Genomic DNA, 14743 nt, shown 5'->3' on the forward strand with positions numbered 1-14743 from the left:
CTCAGCCCATTTCCCTAAGTCTAATGGACGTCCCAAAACAGTGGTAAAGGAAGCCAAAGGGTGTTGAGGGGCATCACAGGTGTTGGACGGTGCTTGCACAGTAGCAAAGCAACTTGGGATATTTTCCAGTATTTCAACACCCCTTTAAGAGAGGAGGGGATAAGTCACCAACAAAGCTGGCAGCATGAAGACTATTGCCAGATGATCTTCTGGTGCCCTGGTAACATTATTTGATAAACCGATGGTGGAGAGCTGCTCTGCAAAACAGAGAGAGCCAGTGATAGCAAAGACCCAGGCATGCATACAGGGCAGCCCAGCAGGTAATGCTGCTAAGCTGCCCCAACTGTCCATGGGCACCCACCTGCATGCAGGACGTTGCTTCGAAGGTGTGGGACAGGTGGGTGTGGTAGTGGAGGTGAAGCTGTGTAGACAATTCTCAGTGAAGCTGGGCAGCAGTGGCCATCTGTCTTTGGAAAACCGATATCACCTACCACATTGGGTTTTGCCTATCCCCAAGACACCCGTGGGTCAAGGGGAGTACCTGCCAGCAGTGGCTTCACCTCCAGTTGTGGTAACACCCAGCCTCAGGTGGCTGCACCCCCACTTTGTGAGACATCGCCTTGCATACTTGCAAGATTGTATTTGTCTGCTTGCATGTAGTGTATTGTTCCTGAGCAGTGATTTGTGAGTATATTTGCTTTATATGTGGTGTAAGCTAAGATGTGGCATGTGACACGTGAGACATGGCAACATCATGGTTGTGGTTGGTCTGTATGCGGGTGAAATAAAGAGACACGCTCTCTGCCCACTGTATTATTTATTCAGATCCTTTGGATATATAAAATAACTTTATTCCCTGTTGAATTTCAATTTCATTCTTTTGTCGTTTTCTTTATAGTTTTTTTTTTTGTAACAAGATGTCACATTTAGTTACCAAAGTCTTTTGAGGGGGTGTAGGTTTTAGTATGTGATACGATAGTTGGGGAGCGGCCTCCTAGCAGAGTGGAAACACTCACCAGGCAGTTAGAGGCAGTAGTCCAACTAAGATAGAGGTGATGCCACCCCTCTCTTGTGAAAGGATACTTCTTTATGATAAAGTGAGGATGGATGGACTACCTGCTTTCATTGCACCTCTTGCAATCACTTGATGCCATTTCTAATTGTAAGGATTGCAAAATTATTTGATAAGGTGATTTTATCCCTGGGGATAAGGGAGAAAGAATACCTCCCACATATTCCCTGCTTGTTGTAGAAGGCGACTAAAAGGGGAGGGAGCGGGGGCTAGAAATCCTTCCCTTCCATTTTTAATTTTCCAAAAGAAGGAACAGAGAAGGGGGCCAAGTGAGGACATTCCCTCTAAGGCTCAGTCATCTGTTCTTAACGCTACCTCATGAACACCAGAGGTGGCAAATATTCTTGTATGAAAAAAATTCTGAAAAAACAGAAACACTCTGTATACAACCTAATTGCACGATAGCTTGAGGCTGACCAAAACAAAGCAAGTCTACCCCACTTTACCAAAAACAAGTGTGATATGAAATGCACGTGTTGTGTTTGAAATTTACTTTAAATTTTTAGAATGTTGATGTACTGAGTGGAAGATGAAAGTTGGCAAGGCAGCGGTTTTGGATGGTATTGCAATGGAATTTATTAAAAAGTGGGTGACTGTTGCTAACTGGATGGTAAGGACATTTAATGTATGTATGGTTCATGGTGAAGTGCCTGAGGATTGGCAGAGTGCATGCAGTGCCATTGTATAAATGCAAAGGGGATAAAGGTGAGTGTTCATATTACAGAGGTATAAGTTCGTTGAGTATTCCTTGGGGAAATTATATGGTAGGGTATTTATTGAGAGGGTAAAGGCATATACAGAGCATCAGATAGGGGAAGAGCAGTGTGGTTTCAGAGGATGTGTGGATCAGGTGTTTGCTTTGAAGAATGTATGTGAGAAATACATAGAAAAATGGATGGAATTTTATGTATTATTTATGGATCTGTAGAAGGCATATGATAGAGTTGATAGAGATGCTTTGTGGAAGGTATGAAGAGTGGTGTGGGAGGTAAGTTGCTAGAAGCAGTGAGAAGTTTTTATCAAGGATGTAAGGCATGTGTACAAGTAGGAAGAGAGGAAAATGATTGGTTCCCAGTGAATGTCGGTTTGTGGCGGGGGTGCATGATGTCTCCATGACTATTTAATTTTTTTATAGATGGGGTTGTTAGGGAGGTGAATACAAGAGTTTTAGAGAAAGGGGCAGGAATGCAGTCATTATGGAGGAGAGGGCATGGGAAGTGAGTCAGTTGTGTTCGCTGATGATAAGCATTGGTGGCTGATTTGGGTGACAAACTGCAGAAGTTGGTGACTGAGTTTGGTAGAGTGTGTGAAAGAATAAAGTTGAGAGTAAATGTGAATAAGAGCAAGGTTTTTAGGTTCAGTTGGGTTGAGGGACAAGTTAAATGAGATGTAAGTTTGAATGGGGAAAAACTGGAGCAAGTGAAGTGTTTTAGATATCTGGGAGTGGATTTAGCAGCGGATATAACCATGGAAGCGGAAGAGAGTCACAGGGTTGGGGAGGGAGGGAAGATTCTGGGAGCGTTGAAGAATGTGTGGAAGGTGAGAACATTATCTCAGAGAGCAAGAATGGGTATGTTTGAAGGAATTGTGGTTCCAAGAATGTTATATGGTTGTGAGGCGTGGCTACAGATAGGGTTGTGCAGAGGAGGGTGGATGTATTGGAAATGAAATGTTTGAGGACAATATGTGGTGTGGGGTGGTTTATCGAGTAAGTAATGAAAGGGTAAGAGAGATGTGTGGTGATAAAAAGAGTGGTTGAGAGAGCAGAAGAGGGTGTATTGAAATGGTTTGGTCACATGGAGAGAATGAGTGAGGAAAGATTGACAAAGAGGATATATGTGTCAGAGGTGGAAGGAACAAGGACAAGTGGGAGACCAAATTGGACGTGGAAGGATGGAGTGAAAAAGATTTTGAGCGATCGGGGCCTGAACATACGGGTGTGTGTGTGTGTGTGTGTGTGAAAGGCATGCAAGGAATAGAGTGAATTGGAATGATGTGGTATACTGGGGTCAGCGTGCTGTCAGTGGATTAAACCAAGATGTGAAGCATCTGGGGTAAACCATGGAAGGTTTTGTGAGGCCTGGATGTGGAAAGGGAGGTGTGGTTTCGGTGCATTACCCATGGCAGCTAGAGACTGAGTGTGCATAAATGTGGCCTTTGTTGTCTTTTCCTAGCGCTACCTTGTGTGTACGCGCTGGGGGAGGGGGGCTCCATTGCATGTGGTGCGGTGGTGACGGGAATGGATGAAGGCAGCAAGTGTGGATGTGTACACGTGTATATATGTATATGTCTGTGTATGTATATGTATTATGCGTTGAAATGTATAGGTACATATATGTGGGTGTTTATGTGTATGTGGGTGGGTTGGGCCATTCTCTCATCTGTTACCTTGTAATATCTCGCTAACGTGGGAGACCGACTAAGTATGATAAAAAAAAAAAATGAATATGATTAACAAACTGTATTATTATTATTCGTGGGGCCTGGATGTGGAGAGGGAGCTGTAGTTTCGGTGCGTTACACATTACAGCTAGAGGCTGAGTGTGAATCAATGTGGCCTTCGTTATCTTTTCGTAGCGCTACCTCGTGCATGCATTGGGGGAAAGGGATGCTGTTTCATATGAAGTGTGGTAGGGTGACGATGGGAATGGATGAAGACAGCAAATATGAATATGTATTTATTTTATATTTAATTATACTTTGTCGCTGTCTACTGCGTTAGCGAGGTAGCGCAAGGAAACTGACGAAAGAATGGCCCAACCCACCCACATACACATGTACATACATACACATCCACACACGCACATATACATACATACCTATACATCTCAAGGTATACATATATATATATATATACACACACAGATACATACACATGTACATAATTCATACTGTCTGCCCTTATTCATTCCCATCGCCACCCTGTCACACATGAAATGACAACCCCCTCCCCCCACATGTGTGCGAGGTAGCATAAGGAAAAGACAACAAAGGCCACATTCGTTCACACTCAGTCTCTAGCTGTCATGTATAATGTACCGAAACCACAGCTCCACATCCAGGCCCCATAAAACTTTCTATGGTTTACCCCAGGTGCTTCACATGCCCTGGTTCAATCCATTGACAGCACATCGACCATGGTATACCACATCATTCCAATTCACTCTGTTCCTTGCACGCCTTTCACCCTCCTGCATGCTCAGGCCGCGATCACTCAAAATCTTTTTCACTCTATCTTTCCACCTCCAATTTGGTCTCCCACTTCTCAATCCCTCCACTTCTGACACATATATCCTCTTTGTCAATCTTTCCTCACTCATTCTCTACGTGACCAAACCATTTCAAAACACCCTCTTCTGCTCTCTCAACCACACTCTCTTTATTACCACACATCTCTCTTACCCTTTCATTACTTACTCGGTCAAACCAACTCACACCACAAATTGTCCTCAAACATCTCATTTCCAGCTCATCCACCCTCCTCAGCACAACTCTATCTATAGCCCTTGCCTCACAACCATATAACATTGTCGGAACCACTATTTCTTCAAACATACCCATTTTTGCTTTCCGAGATAGTGTTCTCGCCTTCCACACATTTTTCAACGCTCCCAGCACTTTCGCCCCCTCCCCCACCCTATGATTCACTTAAGCTTCCATGGGTCCACCCGCTGCCAAATCCACTCCTAGATATCTAAAACTTCCTCCAGTTTTTCTCCATTTAAACTTACCTCCCAATTGACTTGTCCCTCAACCATACTGTACCTAATAACCTTGTTCTTATTCACATTTACTCTCAGCTTTCTTCTTTCACACATTTTGCCAAACTCAAGTCACCAGCTTCTGCAGTTTCTCACCCAAATCAGCCACCAGTGCTGTATCATCGGCGAACAACTGACTCACTTCCCAAGCTCTCTCATGCACAACAGAATGCATACTTGCCCCTCTCTCCAAAACTCTTGCATTCACCTCCCTGACAATCCCATCCATAAACAAACAACCATGGAGACATCACGCACCCCTGCCGCAAATCGACATTCACTGGGAACCAATCACTTTCCTATCCTTCTCGTACACATGCCTTACATCCTCAATAAAAACTTTTCACTGTTTCTAACAACTTGCCTCCCACACCATATATTCTTAATACCTTCCACAGAGCATCTCTATTAACTCTCATATGCCTTATCCAGATCCATTGATGCTACATACAAATCTATTTGCTTTTCTAAGTATTTCTCATATGAATTCTTCAGAGCAAACACCTGATCCACACATCCTCTACCACTTCTGAAACCACACTGCTCTTCCCCAATCTGATGCTCTGTACATGCCTTCACCCTCTCATTCAATACCCTCCCATATAATTTCCCAGGAATACTCAACAAACTTATACCTCTGTAATTTGAGCACTTACATTTATCCCCTTTGCCTTTGTACAATGGTACTATGCAAGCATTCTGCCAATCCCCAGGCACCTCACCATGAATCATACATACATTAAATAACCTTACCAACCAGTCAGCAATACAGTCACCCCCTTTTTTTAATAAATTCCACTGCAATACCATCCAAACCCGCTGCCTTATCAGCTTTCATCTTCGACAAAGCTTTTACTACCTCCTCTCTCTTTACTAAATTATTCCCCCTAACCCTCTCACTTTGCACACCACCTCAACCAAAACACCCTATATCTGCCATTCTATCATCAAACACATTCAACAAACCTTCAAAATACTCACTCCATCTCCTCACATCACCACTACTTATCACCTCCCCATTAGTCCCCTTCACTGATGTTCCCATTTGTTCCCTTGTCTTATGCACTTTATTTACCTCCTTCCAAAACATCTTTTTACTCTCCCTAAAATTTAATGATACTCTCTCACCCCAACTCTCATTTGCCCTCTTTTTCACCTCTTGCACCTTTCTCTTGACCTCCTGCTTCTTTCTTTTATACATCTCCCACTCATTTGCATTATTTCTCTGCAAAAATCGTCCAAATGCCTCTCTCTTCTCTTTCACTAATAATTTTACTTCTTCATTCCAGCACTCGCTACCCTTTCTGATCTGCCCACCTCCCATGCTTCTCATGCCACATGCATTTTTTGCACAAGCCATCACTGCTTCCCTAAATACATCCCATTCCTCCCCCACTCCCCTTACCTCTTTTGTTCTCACCTTTTTCCATTCTGTACTCAGTCTCTCCTGGTACTTCCTCACACAAGTCTCCTTCCCAAGCTCACTTACTCTCACCACTCTTCACCCCAACATTCTCTCTTCTTTTCTGAAAACCTCTACAAATCTTCACCTTCGCCTCCACAAGATAATTATCAGACATCCCTCCAGTTGCACCTCTCAGCACATTAACATCCGAAAGCCTGTCTTTCGTGCACCTATCAGTTAACACGTAATCCAATAACGCTCTCTGGCCATCTCTCCTACTTACATACGTATACTTATGTATATCTCTTTTTTTAAACCAGGTATTCCCAGTCACCAGTCCTTTTTCTGCACACAAATCTACAAGCTCTTCGCCATTTCCATGTACAACACTGAACACCCCATGTACACCAATTATTCCCTCAACTTCCACATTACTCACCTTTGCATTCAAATCACCCATCACTATAACCTGGTCTCGTGCATCAAAACTACTATCACACTCACTCAGCTGCTCCCAAAACACTTGCCTCTCATGATCTTTCTTCTCATGCCCAGGTGCATATGCACCAATAATCACCCATCTCTCTCCATCCACTTTCAGTTTTACCCATATCAACCTAGAGTTTACTTTCTTACACTATCGCATACTCCCACCACTCCAGTTTCAGGAGCAGTGCTACTCCTTCCCTTACTCTTGTCCTCTCACTATCCCCAGACTTTACTCCCAAGACCTTCCCAAACCACTCTTCCCCTTTACCCTTGAGCTTCGTTTCACTCAGAGCCATAACATCCAGGTTCCTTTCCTCAAACATACTACCTATCTCTCCTTTTTTCTCATCTTGGTTACATCCACACACATTTAGACACCCCAATCTGAGCCTTCGAGGAGGATGAGTATTCCCTACGTGACTCCTTCTTCTGTTTCCCCTTTTAGAAAGTTAAAATACAAGGAGGGGAGGGTTTCTAGTTGAAATGTATAGGTATGTATATGTGCATGCGTGGGCGTTTATGTATATTCATGTGCATGTAGGTGGGTTGGGCCATTCTTTCATCTGTCTCCTTGTGCTACCTCACTAACATGGGAGACAGTGACTTAGTATAGATGTGAATATTGATATTATTTGTGTATTAAATCCAAAATTCGTGATATCGGGGTCTGTTGAGTCAAGGGTCTACTGTTTAGTGCTATTGTGTAAAGGCAAGGGGGATAAAGGTGATTTTTCAGTTTACAGAGGCAAATTTTTTTTTTTTAGCGTAGCTTGTATGTTTGCATGAGAAAGACTGACAGCAGGAGGCCTGATTGGCCCACGACTGGGTTAGGTGGAAAAAATAAAGTTTGATGTAACTAGAAAATGTAATCCCGCTCGGCAGATTTTTAAGCTATCACCAACTCCCCGTTGCTGCACACTAGCCTTCCACTGTTCTCATTACGCTGATGTTTATACAGTTTATTTCTGACATTTTTCTCAGAGTATACCTAAATTTATTGAATATTTGTCTAAAACTTTTCAAAGTATTTATAGTTTTAGCATTCACTACGTCTTACAGTAACTTGTTTCAGTGCTTAACACACCTATAAAAAGAAGCTTTTTACCTCGTCTGTGCTACATCTTTTAGCTTTGTGTTTTATTTCATTTCTCCAGGTAACCGTATTTTCTTGTACTTCAAAAAGATGTTTTTGATTAACTCTTATTCAATTTTTAAGGGAGAAGAGAGCCTTTCATTTTAGCATCTCTACGTTTGCCAGATTTGTAAGGGATAGGATCAATTATGTTGCCTGTCTTTGTACTTGCTCTAATTTTTCCCCATCTTTTTTATAGTTTGGGGACCAAAACTGGACTGCATATTCAAGTTGTGGTTTTACTAGAGAATTATAAAGTGAGAGGATTGCTTCTGCTGTCTTATGATCTATGTTCCTTGCTATGAAATCAAACATTTGGCTGCCTGTTTTACTTGCTGCTTGATACTGTTTAGTGTACTTCAGATTATTGCTAATGACAGCTCCAAGATCATTTTCTTCATTTATATGAGTTATAGAGTTTCCAAGTAGTTTGTAGTCATAACATATGATTTTGTCTCCAAAGTACATAACTTTACACTTGTCTACATTAAACTTCATTTGCCATCTGTCTGACCACTATGCTAGTAAGTTGAGATTTCTTTGAATCATTTCGCAATCCCACCTGTTTACAGCTCTACCTCCTAGTTTAGTATCGTCAGCAGATTCAGAGATCTTAGATATGAGACAGAGTTCTAGGTCGTTAATGTATATTACGAAAAGAATTGGGTCTAGGTCCGACGTCTGTGGCAGACCACTTGGTATGTTAAGCCAGTCTTAGGCTTTGCTGTATAATTCTACATGCTGCTTTGTTCTAGCAAGCCAGTTTCTGATCCATGTACAGAGTTCTTCGCTTATTCCTTGTGTTTTGAGGTTATGTAATAGTCTCTTGTGAAGTGCTTTATCAAAATCCTTTTGGAAATCTAAATATACCTTATCAGACGGTACTTTTTTGTCCCAATTCTGAAAACATTGGAAAATTCCAGCAAATTTGTTAGGCAGGATTTTCTATTGTGGAAACCATGTTGGTTGTCTGATATACTTTTGTGTTCTAGAAATGTGATAACATTATGGCATCATTTTTTCCATTGTTTTACCTAACACTGATGTATGGTTCATTGGGTGGTGGTTCAAAGCTTACTTATTGTCTCCTTTTTTGTATATAGGAGTAACATTTGCTAGTTTCCAGTCATTTGGCACCTGACCATCCGATAGAGATTTGTTGAATATTTTTGTAATGGAGCTAAGTTATCTGGGCCATTGGATTTGTTAAGATTTAATTGGTCCAGGTGTTTAAGTACTTCAGAGATCTTTATTTCTCTAACCTTCAACTCTTCTTCATCAGATCCTTGAAATATTTAAATTGGTTGCAGTATTCGAGATGTTTCTTCAATTGTGAATACAGTTAAAAGAATAATTTAGATTGTCATCAGTAGTTACTTTGTCATGTTTGTTTTGTAATGGTATAATTCCTTCTTTCTCTGTCTTCCTTTGTCATATATATTTGAAGAATTCCATAGGATTGATTATTCTTAACTTTCAGGGAAATTCTCTTTTCTTCCTCACGTTTACTCCACCTTATGGCCTTCTTAGACTTTCTTTGGATTTTGATTAATTGCTGGCCATTTTCATTGGTTCCCATTGATTTGAATTTCTTGTATGTTTTCTTCTTTTGCCAAATTAGTCCTTCTATACTTGTATTCATCCATGATGGTTTTGAAATATTGCAAATTCTCTTCATAATTCGTGGAATATGTATATTTTCTCGTGTAGTATGTTTTTAGAATTATTCCACATTTCCTCTACTGCGTGAAAGTTGAAAAGTTTTGTGTAATTGGTTCTGCAAAGTTCATGTCTAATGTTATCAAAATTTGCTCACTTTTAGTCTGGGATCAAAAGTTTGTTGTCATTCATTTGTGAAATCTATTTCTTGTCTAATCAAATTGATCACTGTTGGACCAACTCTTGTCTTGTTCACAAGATTTGATTAAGTTTGTGTTTGGTGAGGACAAGATTAAGAATATTTTTACCTGTAGTTGGTGTTTTGAATAACTTCTAGAAAAGCATCTTAGTTTTGTTCCCTCTCAATCACCTGTTAAAGTGTTCCAGTTTATGTTTGGACTGTTGAAGTCTCCTGCTGTTATAACCTCTTCTTTTTTCACTATAGTTTTTTACTATAGTTTTGATTTTATCCATGTCTTCTTTTTGCTTTGGAGGTCTGTAAACAAAGTTGAATTGTAGTTTACTTTTGAAATTGTCTGTAATGTCAATATAAAGAGTAGTAAGTGTGTGTGTCATTTTTACTTATCTTAATAGCCCTTTAGATCAAAACTCCACCACCTACCCTGTATAAGCCATCCTTCATAAATAGTTTCTATTCAGGTATTGCTAACTCAGCGATTAAGTGTTTATTGTTGGAGTTTACCCACGTTTCTGAGATTGCAATAATGTTCACTTTTTCAGTAACAGCATAGGATATAAGTTCATTGCATTTTGTAATGATGCTCTGGGCATTTATGTATATTAAATTTGGAGTTGATATCTGGACTGAATTTACCCTTTTTTCTCTTGTCAGTATACTTTTTGTATTATTACTGTTAATGTCTGTGAGTACAGTGGCGGGAGAGAGACAGTTCTCCATATGTTTTAGGTTCACCGCCTTACTTTTACCCTTTTCACTCTGGACCCTACCAGCCTTGGTCCTAAATGTTACCGGAGAGTTGACCTGTAGCTGTGCTAACTTCCTGCTGATACTGCATGAGTTTGTCCCTTATTGACCTAACTTGACCTTTCTTTGCTAATTCCTCTGCCTGTGAGGTTACTGCTAATCCCAGAGGATCCTTACCTCGAAGGTCCCATCCATCCTCTACCGCAACCATTACAGTGGTCAAACTGGACACCTTGTCCATCACATCCCTTCTGCACTCACATTCCCCCACACCAACCCACCCCCCACTCTCCTAGTTCTTTTGTTAGCTAGACTGTGATTCGCTCTTCTGAATAGTTTATCGAAAAAAAGGCCTAATTGTTGTCATCTAATATTCTGCCAAGGCGGGCTTTCCCTGTTCCATTTAAGTGAAGACCATCCCAAGCATACTAGAATGGTCCTACAGGTCTATATTAAACACACTATCCTCCTCCCTACAGAAAGTTTCAGTCATTCTGTTTATCCTCCACATTTTACTGAGGGTACAGGAATCCTGATATTATAAGCTTCCTTCGACTTTAAATTTGCATCAGACTGGGGAGGAGCAGTGGGGTTTCAGAAGTGGTAGAGGGTATGTGGATCAGGTGTTTGCTTTAAAGAATGTGTGTGAGAAATAGAGAAATGGATAGATTTGTTTGTGCAATATGGATCTGGAGAAGGCATATGATAGGGTTGAATACCACTATCATCTTTTCTAAATACAAGAAAGTACAGTTACTAGGACAAAGGGAATAAAACTCAAAGCTAAAAGATGTACAGATGTGGAAAATTGTTTCTTTTCCTATAGGTGTTTTGAGCATTGGAATAAGTTACCATCTGACGTAGTAAATGCTAAAACTATGAATACTTTCAAAAGTTGTTTAGACAAACATTTTATAGATTCAGGTAGACCCTGAGAAAAATGCCAGAAATAAATATATAAACGACAGTGGTGATGGGGAGAATGGAAGGCTAATGTGCAGCAGTGGGGAGTCCATGGTAATTTTAAAAAGTTCTGAGTGGAATTAATTTTTTTTGTCAGTTTTTTTTCTTTTTTCAGACATCCCAGTTGTGGGCCAATCAGGCCTCCTGTTGTGTCTTTCTCATGTAAACTTGTGTAATGTACGGTATGGGTGGCAAGCTTCTAGAAGCAGCAAGAAGTTTTATCAAGGGTGTAAGGCTTATGTACGAGTAAGAAAAGAGTGAGTGAATAACCAGTTCCTAGTGAAGGTCAGTCTGCAGCGCAGGTGTGTGATGTCACCATGGTTAGTCAGTTTGTTTATAGATGGGGTGGTGAGGGAGGTAAACGTGAGTCTTAGAGAGGAGGGTGAATATGCCGTATCCTGGGAAGTGAGTCAGTTGCTTTTTGCTGTTGATACTGCACTTGTAGCTGGAGTTGGTGACTGAGTTTGGAATAGTGTGAGAAAGGAGAAAGTTGAGAGTGATTGTGAATGAAAGCAAGGTTATTAAGTTAAGCAGGGTTGAGGGACAAGTTAGTTGGGGTGTAAGTTTGAATGGAGAAAAATTGGAGTAAGTGAAGTCTTTTATATATCTGGAAGTGGATATAGGAATGAATGAAACCATTGAAGTGGAAGCAAGTTGTAGGATGAGGAATGGGGGCAAAGGCTCTGGGAGTGATGAAGAGTAAGTGGAAACAGAGAACTTTATCATGGAGGGCAAAGCATGGGCTTTTGATAAGGTTGTGCCGAGGAGGATGGATGTGTTAAATATTGTATGTTTAAGGATAGTGTGTGGTGTGAGGTGTTTTCATCAAGTATGTAATGAAAGGGTAAGAGATATGGAAATAAAAACAGTTTCATTAAGAGAGCTGACAAGGGTAGTCTGAAATGGTATGCTTACAAAGGAAGGGTTGACAAAAAGATATGTATTTCAGGAGGTAACAAGAATACCAAATTGGAGATGGAAGGATGTAGTGAAAAGATTTTGAGCAATCAGGGCCTGAACATGCAGGAGGATGAAAGACTTATAAGGGATAGAGTGAATTGGAACTTTGAGGTATACTGGGGTCGACATACTGTTAATGGACTTAACTAAGGCATGTGATGCCCCTTGAGTAAACGATGGAAAGGTTTGCGATGCCCAGTTTTGGATACATTGTAAGATGTTTGGGGCTTGGTTGTAGATAGGGAGCTGTGGTTTTATGTGCATTACACATAGATAGAGAATGGATATGAGCTGATGTGACCTCTCTTTGTATGCTCCTGACTCTACCTCACTAAAATGGGAAATGGCAGAGGTATGAAAGAATTGTATGATGTATGTTTACCTACATTAACTGGTACCAGTTTTGGACAAGATTAAGGAAACCTCCACTCTTCACCTTCCAGTTTACCTAACCCATCAAAAGGAGGAAACTGAGGATGAGGTGGAAGGCTTTAGTGAAAGCTGCTTTGAGTGCTCAGGACATGAAAATGTTGGAGGATTTGAGGAATGTAAGGGATTATGTGGATTGAAGGTATGTGATGTACAAAGGGTACTGTACTGTCACGGGGCTGAACCAAAGTATATGAAGCAGTCAGGGAAACCACCGAGAGGTCTGTAGGGGCCAGGTCATGGATAGGGGAGCGTAGTTTGGATGCATTATACGTGATGATTAGGGAGTGTATATGAGTAAATGAGGCTATTTCCCACAATTTTCTTGATCCCAGTTTTGTTTTGCTTTCAGATATTACAGCTCACTGAGACGAAAAAGTTTGGATGAAGATGATGTTATCACAGTATGAAGTTCCCATTTCACCTATGTTAAGGTGATATCTGATTTAACAACAGATCCATCACCCACAGTACTACAACACTAACACATACTCCATGTTTAAAAAGCTGAAGGCAGAAGAGGAAACTGGAACAATCAGTGGATGATTTGAGCATAGCAGCCAATAGCAACCTAAATAATAGGAAAATAAAATACATATGAAATGGGGAATTAAATCTCAATTTTTGGAAATATGTTTGAGGTAACTGTGAAGACTTGCACTTGAATAATGAAGCAGTGTTTAAGATGATGGCTGTATTAAAACATACATGGAAGGTATCCTCCATAGATAATGGTTCCTGGATGGAAATTGATGAAAACATAATGTCTACTTGTACTGTAAATATAAAGGAATGTTTGCTTTTAATTTCCTTCCATCCCCCACATCCTATACACTAGTCCTTTTAGACTTGCAGGATGATCCAAAATGGAACAGAGATGCAGCTTTGTGTCCATCCTCCAGGTTTACCCATATCCTTCAGTGTATGACTGCTGGACTTTTGATGTACCCAAGGTTGAGCGTACAGATTTGTGTCCTGTTGTTGGCAGTCAAACCTCAGTCACCCAGCTGTTTTTCCCAGCATGAGGGTGGTCAATAAATTGGGTACTGGCTTGGTGGCCAGGCAGGTAAGTCAGTTGTTCTTTGCTGACAAGACGGTGCTGTTGGCAGGTTCGTCTAAGTTTGAGAGAGTGTGCAAAAGGAGGAAGGTGAGAGTGAATGTCAAAAAAAGCCAGGTTATTATGTTCAACTGTGTTGAGAGACAGGTTAGTTGGGATTTGAGTATGAATGGCATAAACTTGAAGTGTTTTAAGATAATAAAACAATTCCATCTTAAGCTCAGATAAAAGAAGCTGATGTAACTTCACTGAACACTGTGGGAGAACCTTATAATGATAATAATGTACTATAAAATCACGCGAGTATACTCAATTTGTATCATGTTTGTGGCTGTATGCGGTTCTTTAGTCTTAAATGTCAAGCAGTAAATATCGGTTTTCTCTGAAGTACTTCATGATTTGTCAAAATATGAAGATTTAGTAAACCAGCAATCCATGTTCGACTGACGCTTACCCATGAATACAATCTATAACTAAGCTATTCATCAAGTGAACAAGATTCTGTGAGATTAAATGTAATTGCGTTTGAATAAAAAGAACCAAAAAATTTTCTTACCGACCATTTTATATTCATGGGAGTGGACATGGCAGCAAGAAGGGGGCTAAGGTTCTGGGAGCATTGAGGAATGTGTGAAAAAAGGTCAGTATCTTTAAGTGATGCATAGATGTATGACATGGGCTACAGATGATGTTCAGAGGAGGGTTGATGTGTTGGAAATGAATTGATTGAGGACTAAGTTATGTGGGAAGGATTGATCAATTAAGAAATGATAGGGTGAGAGCAATGTGGTATCAAGAACAACATGTTTGGTAGATGTGGAGAGGATGTGCTGATATAGTTTGGATGTATGGAGAGAATGAAAGAAGAGA

At 40.5% G+C, this 14743-nt stretch overlaps 1 long non-coding RNA gene across 4 annotated transcripts in view; it reads left to right on the forward strand.

Moving 5' to 3' along the window:
• Window positions 1-13615, forward strand: part of LOC139760188 (uncharacterized) — a 164706-nt gene extending 151091 nt beyond the window's left edge. For all 4 annotated transcript variants that reach the window (XR_011715272.1, XR_011715270.1, XR_011715271.1 and 1 more), the window contains one exon: window positions 13169-13615. This is a non-coding gene — a long non-coding RNA (uncharacterized lncRNA). The remainder of the gene's footprint in view (window positions 1-13168) is intronic.
• Window positions 13616-14743: the final 1128 nt, after the last annotated feature.

Source organism: Panulirus ornatus, chromosome 35 (assembly GCF_036320965.1).
Source record: "Panulirus ornatus isolate Po-2019 chromosome 35, ASM3632096v1, whole genome shotgun sequence".
Lineage (NCBI taxonomy): Eukaryota > Metazoa > Arthropoda > Malacostraca > Decapoda > Palinuridae > Panulirus > Panulirus ornatus.